Genomic DNA, 15,000 nt, shown 5'->3' with positions numbered 1-15,000 from the left:
TTCTTTCGTAACTCCCATAATTTCTTCGTAGTGGCTCCGTTCCATGCCTCATTTCATAGGGAAGCCCAAAGTGGCTCTATTTCATTCTATTTCACTTCCTAGCACTTCCTATCATTTAATATCCATCCCTTTGGTCTTATTGACATAAGAGATGTCATTTATAGTCTATCTCTTTCTATATATGGAAAGTCAAGAAATTCTCATCGAAACATCGAGAAATTGTGCATATAGAAAACTCTAAAGAAAGAAAAAAAGGAGACCCATGCCATGATTTTCAAATCTTTTCTATTTAGTAGTCTAAGTTTCTCGATGAGGATAATTAATTCGGTCGTTGTGGTCGGACTCTATTATGGATTTCTGACTACATTCTCCATAGGTCCCTCTTAGATCTTCTTTCTCCAATCTTGGATTAGGGAAGAAGGAGATATTCGCGACTACTGGCGATTTCATTATGGGGCAGCTCATGATCTTCATATCGATCTATTATCCACCTCTGTATCTATTCTTTCTTAGCTAAACAGGTGGAAGATCTATCCAATTTGGTTATATTATATCATGGACTCGAAAAACGGATCTGAATTTGACTGAAATGCACGATCTTCACAGGTATCACTTTTCACGATACCTAAAAGGTGGAATAGCGATTTTCGAACCATTTCCTATAAGAGAATGGTTTCCATTACTTTGAGAAATGGATTCTTATATCAAACTATAGCTATTGCATTAAAGAAGAAAAGAAACTAATAGAAGTCGAAGACGCGGAATGATAGTGAATAGAGAGAAAGATTCTTCTGATTTTCTTGTTTCTATCTACTAGACGCCGTAGAGAATTGAGAATTTTCATGTCTTTCAATTCTCGTACTCGTAATTGGAAAGTTATGGAAGGAGACCCATCATTTTGCAATGAAAACAACATATAAAACTCTGGACAATTTCGAAATCAGGCCAAGCGTCTTAATACATATGCAAAAAAATTCATTATTGGCCCACCATTGATTAGAAGATTTAGCTTGTATGAATCGCTATTGGTTTGATACGAATAATGACAATCGTTTCAGTATGTTAAGGATACAGATGTATCCACAATTCATTTAGAGTTACTTAATAGTCTATTTCTTATACCATATCTCTATCCCGTGAAATTCTCGAGCCAAAAGATGGATGCATATGCTGTGTTTCATTTTGCTAAATGATATCAATTAAATGGTGTATCAATTCCATAAATTGCATATAGCAATAAATAAATCAGCAAAATTCTTTCTAATATTTTAGATAGAAGAAACATTTCTTCTATCTAAAATATTAGAAAGAATGTACCCTTCTATCCAAATCCAATTTGCATCGATAAAATAAATCCAAATTCCAGTAGTAGATGAATAATTGCAAATTTGTGTGTGTACGAGATTAGAATAACTTCAAAATAACTGACATAATTTTGTATTTTTCCTGATCAGAAAAATACATGAAAAAGAAAGGAGGTAGAAAAATTTTTGGATTTATGGTTAAAGAAGAAAAAGAAGAAAACAGGGGTTCTGTTGAATTTCAAGTATTCAGTTTCACCAATAAGATACGGAGACTTGCTTCACATTTGGAATTACACAAAAAAGATTTTTCATCGGAAAGAGGTCTACGAAGACTTTTGGGAAAACGTCGACGTTTGCTGGCTTATTTGGCAAAGAAAAATAGAGTACGTTATAAGAAATTAATCGGTCAGTTGAATATTCGGGAGCAGTAATTTAATCGTTCAAATTTTTTTCTTGTTTTATTATTTTTTTAGTAGTCTTATAGTAGTCTTAGATTTTTCATTTTGATGAGCCTCGCTTTGAGGAATTCATGGAATAATCCATTTTCATGGAATAATGAATTAAGGAAGAAAGGATATGAGTCTACCGCTTACAAGAAAAGATCTCATGATAGTCAATATGGGCCCTCAACACCCATCAATGCATGGTGTTCTTCGACTGATCGTTACTCTCGATGGTGAGGATGTTATTGATTGTGAACCCATATTAGGGTATTTACACAGAGGAATGGAAAAAATCGCGGAAAACCGAACTATTATACAATACTTACCTTATGTAACAAGGATATAGAGAGATTGTAGAAAGGGGATAGGATAGTTATTTTTGCAAGAGACTTGTTGTAAATTCCTTAACTTAAGAAAGAAAAAAGAATAAAAACACAGATACATAACATAAAAAAAAGAATAAATAAGACGAGATTCGACCTCCCCCTACATATTTAATTTCCTCTCCTATACAAAAACTAGCAAGACCCACTCCATTGGTAATTCCATCAATAACACCCTTATCAAAAAACTCCGTGAGTTCGGTTAACCCTCTTATACCGAGGGTAAAGACCCTAGTATAGAAAATATCTATATAACCACGATTATATGACCAACTGTATATATTTTTTTTTACTTGATCTAAAAATTCTTTTTTAGGATTTCCTTTGTAAAAAGAGTTTATTAAATCCAAATTCTGAAAAAAAGAATAAGCGGATCCATAGAAGATATATGCTATGAATAAACCAAAGATAGCTAGACTTACAGAAGAAATTGCATTAGTAATAAATTCATATGAATTTACAAAAGAATTAGAACTTTCCTGGGTAAAGTTTATTGAGGGAGTTAACCACTTTGATAATATGGTTAACTCTGCTATTCCATTACCAATTCCTCCATTATCAAAAGAGATTCCTATGAATCCAATGAACAAAGTGAAAAGTAGTAATATAAGAAGAGGAAATAACATAGTATTTCCCGTTTCATGCGGATAGGCAAAAGTTTTTTTAGCCCCAAAAGACGTAGTAAAGGATCCTATCCTATTTCTTGTATTACCTTGAATTTTTGGTATATTTTGTGAAAAAAAAGAAACTCCACTCTTCGTTGTTGATAAAACGAAATCCCTATTCACTCCTTTGGGTATCCTTTTTCCCCATAAGGATATTGAATACAAGGAACTCTCTTTAGTGCTACTGTAATTTTGAAAATGAACACGCAAATACCCATCAAATGTAAGTAAATATATCCGAAACATATAAAAGGCAGTTAATCCTGCAGTAAAGGAGGCTATTATTCCAAAAAAGGGCGAATACAACCAACTATTACTAAGGATTTCATCTTTGGACCAGAAGCAAGCAAGAGGTGGAATACCACAAAGAGAAAGTGTACCCCATAAAAAAGTAGTTCTTGTGATTGGAATGTATTTTCTTAAACCGCCCATAAGAACCATATTTTGACTTTTATCTGGTGAATATCCAACAAGAGGTTCCATTGAATGAATAACGGATCCGGATCCCAAGAACAATAAAGCTTTTGAATAAGCATGAGTGATCAAATGGAATAAAGCAGCTTGATAAGAACCTATACCTAGAGCTAACATCATATAACCCAATTGAGACATTGTAGAATAGGCTAAGCTTCTTTTAATATCTCTCTGAGCAAGAGCTAAAGTAGCTCCTAAGAATAGTGTTATTGTACCTACTAAAGAAATAAAACTCATTATCAAAGGTAAAGATATGAAAAGAGGAAGAAGTCGAGCTAGAAGAAAAATTCCCGCAGCAACCATAGTTGCTGCGTGTATAAGAGCCGAAATAGGAGTGGGCCCTTCCATAGCATCGGGTAACCATACGTGAAGAGGGAATTGTGCGGATTTCGCAACTGCACCAAGGAATAATAAAAAAGCACACAAAGTAGTAAGTAAAGAGTTAATTCCATTATTAGGAATCCAGTTATTAGCTATTTTGAACAAATCCCTAAACTCTAAACTACCTGTTATCCAAAAAAAACCTAAAATTCCTAATAATAGACCAAAATCCCCTACACGATTAGTTACAAAAGCTTTTTGACAAGCACTCGCTGCGATTGGTCGTGTAAACCAAAAGCCTATCAATAAATAAGAACACATTCCCACGAGTTCCCAAAAAAAATAAATTTGTATCAAATTGGAGCTAGTAACCAATCCCAACATGGAAGTATTGAAAAAACTTATATAAACAAAAAATCTCAAATATCCTTCATCGTGAGACATATAACCATCACTATAAATAAGAACCAGGATTCCTACAGTAGTAATTAGTATTAACATAATAGAAGTAAGTGGGTCAATCAAGTATCCAAATTCTAAAGAAAAATCATTATTGACGGTCCAAGACCATAGATATTGATAGATCGAACTTCCATTTATTTGTTGAATAGACAGTTGAACTGAGAATACCATAGCTATACTTAAGAGTAAAACACTAGGAAAAGCCCATATGCGACGAAGATTTTTTGTTGCTGTCGGAATAAGAATAAGGCCAAATCCCATTGACATAATAACTGGAAGTGGGAGAAGAGGGATTACCCATGCATATTGATATGTATGTTCCATAAGAAAAGAAATTGCAATTTTTACTTCAATTTTTACTTCAATTTTTCTATAAAATTGTTTCCGATTCACCAAACCAATTCTTATCTCTTTCTGAAAGAATAAATAAAAAGAATAAGAAAAAATACTGAAATTCTTAATTTTTCCAAAATTTATCTCATTGAAATAATTAAAAATTAAGAATGGGTTTAGTTGGTTAAATTAAAAAAGTTAATAAAATAACTAGGTAACGAAGTTATTTTATTAACTAAATAAAGATATTTATAAAAATAAAAAAAAAAAAGTGGAATCATTTTACTTTCTATTCATAATTCATTTTTATATTTCTTTAAAACAAAGATGAAACAGCTCTCTTGTTCCATAATTAACTGATTGAGTGAATTCCAATGAAAACCTATGTTTATAAGAAATTATCGAATAGTCCTTACTTCATATAGAACTAAAATTCTAATGACTATAAATTACCTAAGTTTTAGAATGTCTTGTTTAAGAGACTCAGTATTTTTTGTTTTGATTGGAATTCCTTTCCTTTATGGAATACCATTCTGAACTTAATTAACTATTTTCATTTTCCCTTCTTTTTATCCCCCCGTCTTATCTTATATGGGGGATAGGCTTCCATACCATATATCTATATATGGAGTATACTTGATATATAAATAGATATAAATAGATTTAAATGAGAAACCCTTCTATATATTCTATATTATTAAAAAAAAAGTATAAAATATATAAAGAAAAAATGTTAAAAAATTCTTGTTGTCTTATCCGCATTAGACAAAATGAAGTAAAAAATAATTCAAAATTTAAGTATCTTTCAGTATCTAAGTATAAATACTAATAAAAAGAAGAAAGAAGGATTGATTTGCAGCAATAGATGTCTTTCACATACAACTAGAAAAAAGTAATTTCCTTTTTGAATGGCAGTTCCAAAAAAACGTACTTCAATGTCAAAAAAGCGTATTCGTAAAAATATTTGGAAGAAAAAGACTTATTTTTCCATAGTACAATCTTATTCTTTAGTAAAATCAAGATCATTTTCGAGCGGTAATGAGCATCCAAAACCAAAGGGTTTTTCTGGGCAACAAACAAATAATAAGATTTTGGAATAATATGAATTGACTTATCAAAAAAGAATTCCAATTATTTAATAATTTGGATTCTTCTTTGAATGTACTTTTATGTGTCGAATTACTCGGTACAATATTCTTAGAACAAAAAACCCCTCTTATCTTATATATACAAGAAAAAAAAAGTTTTGTTTGGTATACTGTGTGCTAAGTATTCTTTTCCTATCAATGAACTTTTCATAATTTTCCTAATAGAATCCTCATATTCTATTAGGAAAATTATGAAAAGTGGAGTATTCTTACAATAGGACTTACAACTTCCACCTATCTTCTCCAAAATCATAAGGTTAGTAAATCTTATTAATAAGAGCATAAAGACTTTCATTCTAGAAATTTTTAAAAAATCCAAAAAGCCTTTTCTATTTATCCATTTTATTTTAATTTCATCATTAAATAGAAACCCTTTTGGATTTTTTTCATTGTATTGAAAGAATTTTCAAAATGTAAAGGGGAAATTAATTAGAAAAAATTAGTTCTATAATTGCAAGTTAGAAAAAAGAAGTTCCAACTCTTTCAAGCAGTGTTTGTGTTTCTATTGGGCAAAGCAAGAGTTTATTGTAAAAAAAAAAAATGGAAACGATACTACCAAACGAAGTCTATTTTAATGAAAACTCTAATGTTCCTAAATTTTATGGACTTTCCCAATATCGACGATTCCCAAGATAATAGCTATTATTCTTTTAAGTTACCTATTATTTGAAGTTAGCCGCCATGGTGAAATTGGTAGACACGCTGCTCTTAGGAAGCAGTGCTCAAGCATCTCGGTTCGAATCCGAGTGGCGGCATTCTTGAAAAAGAATACAATAGATTAGAAATCAATTCGAAATTTACAATTTTGTAATGGGACCTTCCCCTTATGCTATTTGCAACTTTAGAACATATACTAACTCATATCTCTTTCTCAACGATTTCAATTGTGATTACGATTCATTTTATAACCTTATTAGTTCGTGAACTTGGAGGATTACGCGATTCGTCAGAAAAAGGAATGATAGTTACTTTTTTCTCTATAACAGGATTCTTAGTTTCTCGTTGGGCTTCCTCGGGACATTTTCCATTAAGTAATTTATATGAGTCATTGATCTTCCTTTCATGGGCCCTGTATATTCTTCATACCATTCCTAAAATACAGAACTCTAAAAATGATTTAAGCACAATAACTACGCCAAGTACTATTTTAACGCAAGGCTTTGCCACATCGGGTCTTTTAACTGAAATGCATCAATCCACGATACTAGTACCTGCTCTACAATCTCAGTGGTTAATGATGCATGTCAGTATGATGTTATTAAGCTATGCAACTCTTTTGTGCGGATCCTTATTATCTGCCGCTATTCTAATCATTAGATTTCGAAATAATTTCCATTTCTTTTCTAAAAAGAAAAAAAATGTTTTAAATAAAACATTTTTCTTTAGTGATATTAAATATTTTTATGCAAAAAGAAGTGCTTTAAAAAGAACCTCTGTCCCTTCATTTCCAAATTATTACAAATATCAATTAACGGAGCGTTTGGATTCTTGGGAGTTATCGTGTCATTAGCCTAGGATTTACCCTTTTAACCGTAGGTATTCTTTGTGGAGCAGTATGGGCTAATGAGGCCTGGGGATCCTATTGGAATTGGGATCCTAAGGAAACTTGGGCATTTATTACTTGGACCATATTCGCAATTTATTTACATAGTAGAACAAATCCAAATTGGAAGGGTACGAATTCTGCACTTATAGCTTTGATAGGATTTCTTATAATTTGGATTTGTTATTTTGGTATAAATCTATTAGGAATAGGCTTACATAGTTATGGTTCGTTTACATTAACACCTAAATGATTACATAAAATAAAACCTTCATGAAATGAAGGTTTTTACTTTTATGTTTTATTTGAGAACCCCTTGAACGCCTTATCAAAGGGTTCTCAAAAATTCGAGATAGATCTAATTATACTTTTTTACTTATTTCTGCATTATATACTTTTTTACTTATTTCTGCATTAATAGAGCAGACGAGTAAAAAAAAGCAAACCTATTTAGGATAATAATTGGATAAGAGAGCCTCTACCCTGTCAACGGATAGGGAGAGAACAAAATCTGGATAAATACCAATTCCTATTACTGGTAAAAAGATACAGATTAAAATAAAGAGTTCTCGTGGTCCAGAATCCACAAAATTTGCGTTTGGAACATTAAATAGCTTGTATCCATAGAACATCTGGCGTAACATAGATAATAAATAAATAGGAGTTAATATCATTCCAATTGCCATTACAAAAGTAATTAGTGTTTTTGGCATTAACAGAAATTTTGGACTAGTAATTAGTCCAAAAAATACTACTAATTCTGCGACAAAACCACTCATTCCTGGTAAGGCAAGAGAAGCCATTGAAAAGCTACTAAACATGGTAAAAATTTTAGGCATTGGGATAGATATTCCCCCCAGTTCTTCGAGATAAACAAGACGCATTCTATCAGAAGCGGTTCCTGCCAAGAAAAAAAGTGTAGCACCAATAAATCCATGGGATAATATTTGTAAAATAGCTCCATTGAGTCCAATGTTGGTTATGGAACCAATTCCTATAATTATGAAACCCATGTGAGATACAGAGGAATAAGCTATTCTTTTTTTGAAATTTCGTTGACCAAGAGAAGTTGAAGCTGCATAGATTATTTGGATCGCTCCTATTATTACTAACCAGGGCGAAAATAGATAATGAGCATGAGGTAACAATTCCATGTTGATCCGAATCAATCCATATGCTCCCATCTTTAATAATATTCCCGCTAAAAGCATACATGTACTATAATGTGCTTCCCCATGGGTATCTGGTAACCACGTATGTAGGGGTATAATCGGCAATTTGACAGCATAAGCAATAAGGAAGCCAAAATATAAAAGTATTTCCAAGGTTGCAGGGTATGATTGATTAATTAATCTTTCCAAATCTAATCCTGGTTCGTTGGAACCATATAAGCCCATACCCAGAACTCCGATTAAGAAAAAAATGGAACCGCCTGCAGTATACAAAATAAACTTTGTAGCTGAATATAGACGCCTCTTCCCCCCCCACATGGATAAAAGTAAGTAAACAGGAATTAATTCTAACTCCCACATGATAAAAAAAAGTAAAAGGTCTCGCGAAGAAAATAATCCTATTTGACCACTATACATTGCGAGCATCAGGAAATAGAATAATCGCGAATTCCGTGTAATTGGCCAAGCTGCTAAAGTAGCTAAAGTAGTGATAAATCCTGTCAATAAAATAGATCCTAATGAAAGTCCATCGATTCCCAATCTCCAGTGGAAATCGAAGACATCTATCCATTTATAATCCTCCTTTAATTGGATTAAGGGATCCTCCAGTTGGAAATGATAACAGAACGCATAAGTCATTAGAAGGAATTCTAATAAACAAATAGATATAGTATACCACCTAACGACTTTGTTTCCCTTATGAGGTAAAAAGAAAATTAATGAACCTGCAAATATCGGCAAAACAACAAGTATTGTTAACCAAGGAAAATAACTCATGATAAAGTGATAAAGACAAGATACGTTTTGACCAGAAAAGCCCGTGCTCGATTATTTCGAGCACAGGCTTCTTCGGTAAAGAGGAATCAGACGATTCGAGTGAAGTTTTTTGTAACGTATCAATAAGATAGAGCCATGCTACGTGTTGTTTCAGGCCCTAAATAAACGCGGACACTTAAAAAATCTGTCGGGCAGGCAGATTCACATCTCTTACAACCCACACAATCTTCGGTTCTCGGCGCGGAAGCAATTTGCTTGGCTTTACATCCCTCCCAGGGTATCATTTCTAATACATCTGTTGGACAAGCTCGTACACATTGAGTGCATCCTATACATGTATCGTAAATTTTTACGGAATGTGACATTGGATCTATAAATTTTTCTTTTCAACATAAAATTTTTCGATCTGGTAAAAATGAAATTAGTACTATAATGAGTCATATGTATTGTAGACACCAGACGAAGCAATGGTTTATCCAAACTTCAAAAAAAAAAATCTATTTTTTAATCTGTTTGTGAGAAAGCGTGAAGAGAGCCAAGAGACTTTAATTTTGGATTTCAACAATAAATAAGAAATAAGAAAGAATTTTACGAATTGTACAGACGAATTCGAATTAGCCAATAAATTGGCTATCGTCTTTTCAATATAAATTATTGCAATATTCAAATTGCAATATCAATGAATTACAAATACAAAAATTCATTTAAGTGAAAAAGAATACTATGCAATAATCTACTAAAAAAAATGGATATTCTCAAATAATACTAAGAAAATAGTATTGATTTCTATTTATTTTAATATGTGCGCCTTTGTTTAGAGGATTCTATGTCTAATTATTCAAAAGTCTAATTATTCAATAAATTAGATTGATTGATACGAGTGGATTTCCTATTACGATGGATGGAAGAAAGAATGGATAGTCCAATAGCGGCTTCAGCAGCTGCAAGGGCTATAACAAAAATTGCGAAAATATCTCCTTTTAATTGGCGACTATCAAATAGATCAGAAAATGTTACGAGATTTAGATTAATTGAATTCAGTATAAGTTCAAGACATATTAGAGCTCTAACCATGTTTCGGCTTGTGATCAATCCATAGATACCAATCGAAAATAAATAGACACTCAAAAAAAGTACATGCTCAAACATCATTAACTAACTCCTTATCAATCTCGATTCATTTCAATATGAGGGCAAGAATTGAACCGATTCAATTAATTACAATAGAACAATTACACAACAAAAGAAAAAAAAAAAAAAAAAAAAGGAGGTATTTGTTGGCAGTAGATGGATTTTACTAAATCAAAATTGTGATTCTTTAGTTATTTATTTTAGATTTGCAATTCTTATAATTTGTACTTTTTCTAAGTTTTCTTATTGCCGAGCCATAGTAATTGCACCTATTAAAGAAACTAGAAGAATTATGGAAATGAGTTCAAACGGAAGATAAAAATCGGTTGCTAAATGAATTCCAATTTGTTGAACATTATTTATGAGACCCTGTTCTACTATTTGGTTTGATCTTGTAGTCCAAAGAATTCCATACCACGACGTATCTGGGATAGTAGTCATTAGTGAAAAAACAATAGTTATACAAACGAGTGAAGTGAACCCATCTCCAATAGTCCAATAATTCTTATCTTTAGACCATTCTGAGCCATTTACGAACATTACAGCGAATATGATCAAGACATTTATGGCTCCCACATAAATAAGAAGTTGTGCGACAGCTACAAAGTAGGAATTTAATAAAAAATAGAATAAGGATATACAAACAAGAACTAATCCCAGCGAAAAGGCAGAATAAATGGGGTTGGTAAGTAATACTACTCCTAGACCCCCTAGTAGAAGAACAAATCCCCCAAATAGCATAAGAATCTCATGTATTGGTCCAGGTAAATCCATTATGGATAAAAAGAAATTAATAGTATAAAATTTTTCATGAACTGACTAAAACTAAAGGATTCAAGGAAGGAAAAAAGGATTAGGGTATTTTTTTGTGTATAAACTTATAGTTATAAATTATATTATATCACGAAAATCTAGTCTGATTTAAAATAAGAAATAATTTCCAATAAGCAGTAGTTTTTCGTTTTTCTTTATAGTTTAATTTTAAAGTTTAATAAAGAATTATTAGATTTTTATAACAGAAAGACAAAATCAAAGTTTAGTAATCAGTAATCGTTCTTGAATTCGAAGATTTTTCTTTGTTTATTTTACTTTCAGACGAATTCCTAATTGTTTGAATTGTGTAATCTCCCATTATGGAGATTGGTAACCGACTTAAAGCAATTTGATTGTAATTCAATTCATGACGATCATAGGTAGAAAGTTCATATTCTTCAGTCATTGATAAACAGCTTGTTGGACAGTACTCAACACAATTGCCACAAAATATACAAACTCCGAAATCAATACTATAATTAAGCAATTGTTTTCTTTTAATATCCTTTTCAAATCTCCAATCCACAACGGGTAAATCTATCGGACATACGCGAACACATACTTCACAAGCAATACATTTATCAAATTCAAAGTGGATTCGCCCTCGGAAACGCTCTGGTGTAATTGATTTTTCATAAGGGTAGTGAATCGTTATAGGTAAACGATTTGTGTGGGATAAGGTAGTTATGAAACTTTGACCTATGTACCTTGTAGCACGTATTGTTTGTTGACCATAACTCATGAACCCAGTTACCATAGGGAACATATTCATTCTAAATATCTATGAAAAAGATATGTTTCTTTCTCTTGTTTGAGAGAGCTTTTGTGTTGAAAATATTCTTACTATTATTGTATTATCTTATTTATAGTGAAACAAGTTGAGAAGAGGTTGTTAATAAGAGATTGCCCAGGGAAATAGGTAAAAGAAATTTCCATCCAAGATTTAATAACTGATCCATTCTCATCCTCGGTAAAGTCCATCTTATTGTGATAGAAATGAAGAGAAATAAATAAGCTTTAGTTAATGTAATAAATATACCCATTGTCATTTCCAAAATTCCAACTGCTTTATTCATTTGGAAAAAATCAAAAAAGGATATATAGGGAATAGATAAATTCCACCCGCCCAAGTAGAGAACTGTTACAAATAAAGAAGAAACTAATAAATTTAGGTAAGAAACAAGATAAAATAAACCATATTTGATACCGGAATATTCAGTTTGGTAACCTGCTACTAATTCTTCCTCCGCTTCTGGTAAATCAAAGGGTAATCTTTCACATTCTGCCAAAGAAGAAATTAAAAAAACCAGAAAACCTATAGGCTGACGCCAAATATTCCATCCAAAAAAACCGTATTTTGACTGTGCTTCAACTATATCAACTGTACTTGAACTGTTAGATAATCATAGTCGGTGATAACATCACAGTTCCCACCGCTATTTCAAAACCGTACATGAAACCTTAGCTTCATACGGCTTCTCTATGATCAGAAAAAGGAAAGGACTGTTTTGTTCCTAGCCCCGGGGGCGTAGATAGAATTAGATAAAATAAAATAGATTTGAAAGTCCTAAATTAGACCAAAGGAATTCCGTCTGCTAGAATAAGAAAAAGCGCTTCCGAATTGATCTCATCCTTTATAATATAATGAAAATTTTTCTTTGTTCAGTAATAACTTAATCTTGGAATAAAACACTTGTTACTTGTTATAGGAATTCAATTAATAAATGGAAAGAGTTGGGTATTAGTTCATGAGCAATTCTGCATGAATATGGATAGAGGAAGGAAATAATGAAAATTTTTTCTAGTGCACTCCATATCTTTTTTACTATTCTTCTTTCCCCAGGGAGGGGGTATTTAAAAAGAAAAAATGGATAAAGGGTTAATTCGTTCTTGATAGCCATTTCCTTAACAAGTGAATGGGAACATACTCTGGATCGGAATCCGAAGAAAGTACTACTTGATAATTTCTACAAATTGCAAGTCCTTATTATGATTCCTTTTATGGGCAAAAATCTCTAATGTTTTAGATTTTCCATTACTAATCCTTTATGTACTTTAGTGTTCCTAACCCTTCACTAACTTTTGGTGGATTCTTCTTATGGATTATTAAGTTATAGTAATAACTAGGAGTATTCTAGTAATGGAATTCCATATCGTGAATCCTTTATTCTTGGCCGCTTCAAGATATGATGACTAATTAAAAAATATCAACCTTGGGATAAAGAGTTTACACTGCTTATGTTTACTTCCACTTTTTTCTTGTACGTAGGAAATGAGATTTTTTCTTTTTACTACAAATTTATAAGCTGTTTTGTTTCACTCATATAGCTATCTAGTTTAACTTACCAACCCAAATACTAAATAAGAAAAGGAATATAAATAGTTAATGGATTTTATAGGAAAAAGATCTATTTTAACGAATCACACGTAGAGATATTGCTAGCACACAAAAAGTTAATGGTATTTCATAACTAATGGATTGAGCAGCAGCTCGTAGACCGCCTGAAAAAGAATATTTATTATTTGAGCTATATCCTGCCATAAGAAGACCAATAGGAGCTATACTTGAAATGGCAATCCATAAAAAAACACCAATACTAAGATCGGCTAAAACAAAATGATATCCCAAAGGGATAACTAAAAAACTTAATAAAACTGATATGACTGCTATAGAGGGTCCAATGCTAAATAAAGAAATATCTCCTCGGGATGGCAGAATATCTTCTTTAAAAAGTAGCTTAGTCCCATCTGCTATAGCTTGAAGCAGGCCCAGGGGGCCAGCATATTCAGGACCAATACGTTGTTGTATCGACGCAGATATTTCTCTTTCTAACCACACAATTACGAGTACCTCTATTGTTATTCCCAAAAGGAGGGTCAAAATGGGTAGAATCGATATCAGTCCATAGACTTCTTTTAATAATTCCAATTTCGAAAAAGAATTGATAGTTTCTACCTCTACCCTATCTATTATCATTTCAACGATCAACTTCCCCCATAATGATATCTATACTACCTAATATCGTCATGATATCAGCCAATTTCATTTTTTTAACTAGCTGAGGAAGAATTTGCAAATTAATAAACCCGGGTGGACGGATTTTCCATCTCCAGGGGAAAAGGCTATCATCTCCTACTAGATAAATCCCTAATTCACCTTTTGGGGCTTCTACTCTTACATAAAGCTCTTGTCTTGACAATTCAAAATTGGGCGAAGGTTTTTTACCAAGAAATTTATACTCAAAATCATTCCATTCAGAATTATTTTCTTTCTTAAAGCGTCGGACTTCTAAATTTTCATAAGGTCCTCCAGGAATTTTTTCTACAGCTTGTTGAATTATTTTGATGGATTCCCTCATTTCACCAATTCGTACTAAATAGCGAGCTAACGAATCCCCTTCTTTTTGCCATTGGACTTTCCAATCAAATTGGTTGTAAGACTCATAAGGATCTACTTTACGAAGATCCCATTGTATTCCAGAAGCTCGTAACATCGGTCCCGATAAGCCCCAATTTACTGCTTCTTCTCCGCTAATAAAACCTACTCCTTCAACTCGCTCTAAAAAAATTGGATTCTGTGTAATAAGTTGTTGATATTCAACAACTCCGCGTAAAAAATAATCACAGAAATCTAAACATTTATCGATCCATCCATAAGGTAGATCGGCGGCTACTCCTCCGATGCGAAAGTAATTGTGCATCATTCGCATACCTGTAGCAGCTTCAAATAGATCATATATTAATTCTCTCTCTCTAAAAATATAGAAAAAAGGAGTCTGTGCGCCGAGATCCGCCATAAAAGGTCCAAGCCATAGCAAGTGAGAAGCTATCCGGCTTAATTCTAACATAATTACCCTAATATAGCTGGCTCTTTGTGGTATTTGAATATTCTCCAAGAATTCTGGTGCATTTACTGTTATTGCTTCTGTAAACATAGTAGCTAAATAATCCCACCTTGTTACATAAGGTAAGTATTGTATAATAGTTCGGTTTTCCGCGATTTTTTCCATTCCTCTGTGTAAATACCCTAA

Source organism: Triticum urartu, unplaced genomic scaffold (assembly GCF_056163025.1).
Source record: "Triticum urartu cultivar PI428250 unplaced genomic scaffold, HENAU_Tu73 scaffold1, whole genome shotgun sequence".
Taxonomy (NCBI): domain Eukaryota; kingdom Viridiplantae; phylum Streptophyta; class Magnoliopsida; order Poales; family Poaceae; genus Triticum; species Triticum urartu.
The sequence above is the reverse complement of the archived record's forward strand: the minus strand, read 5'-3'. Positions refer to the sequence as shown.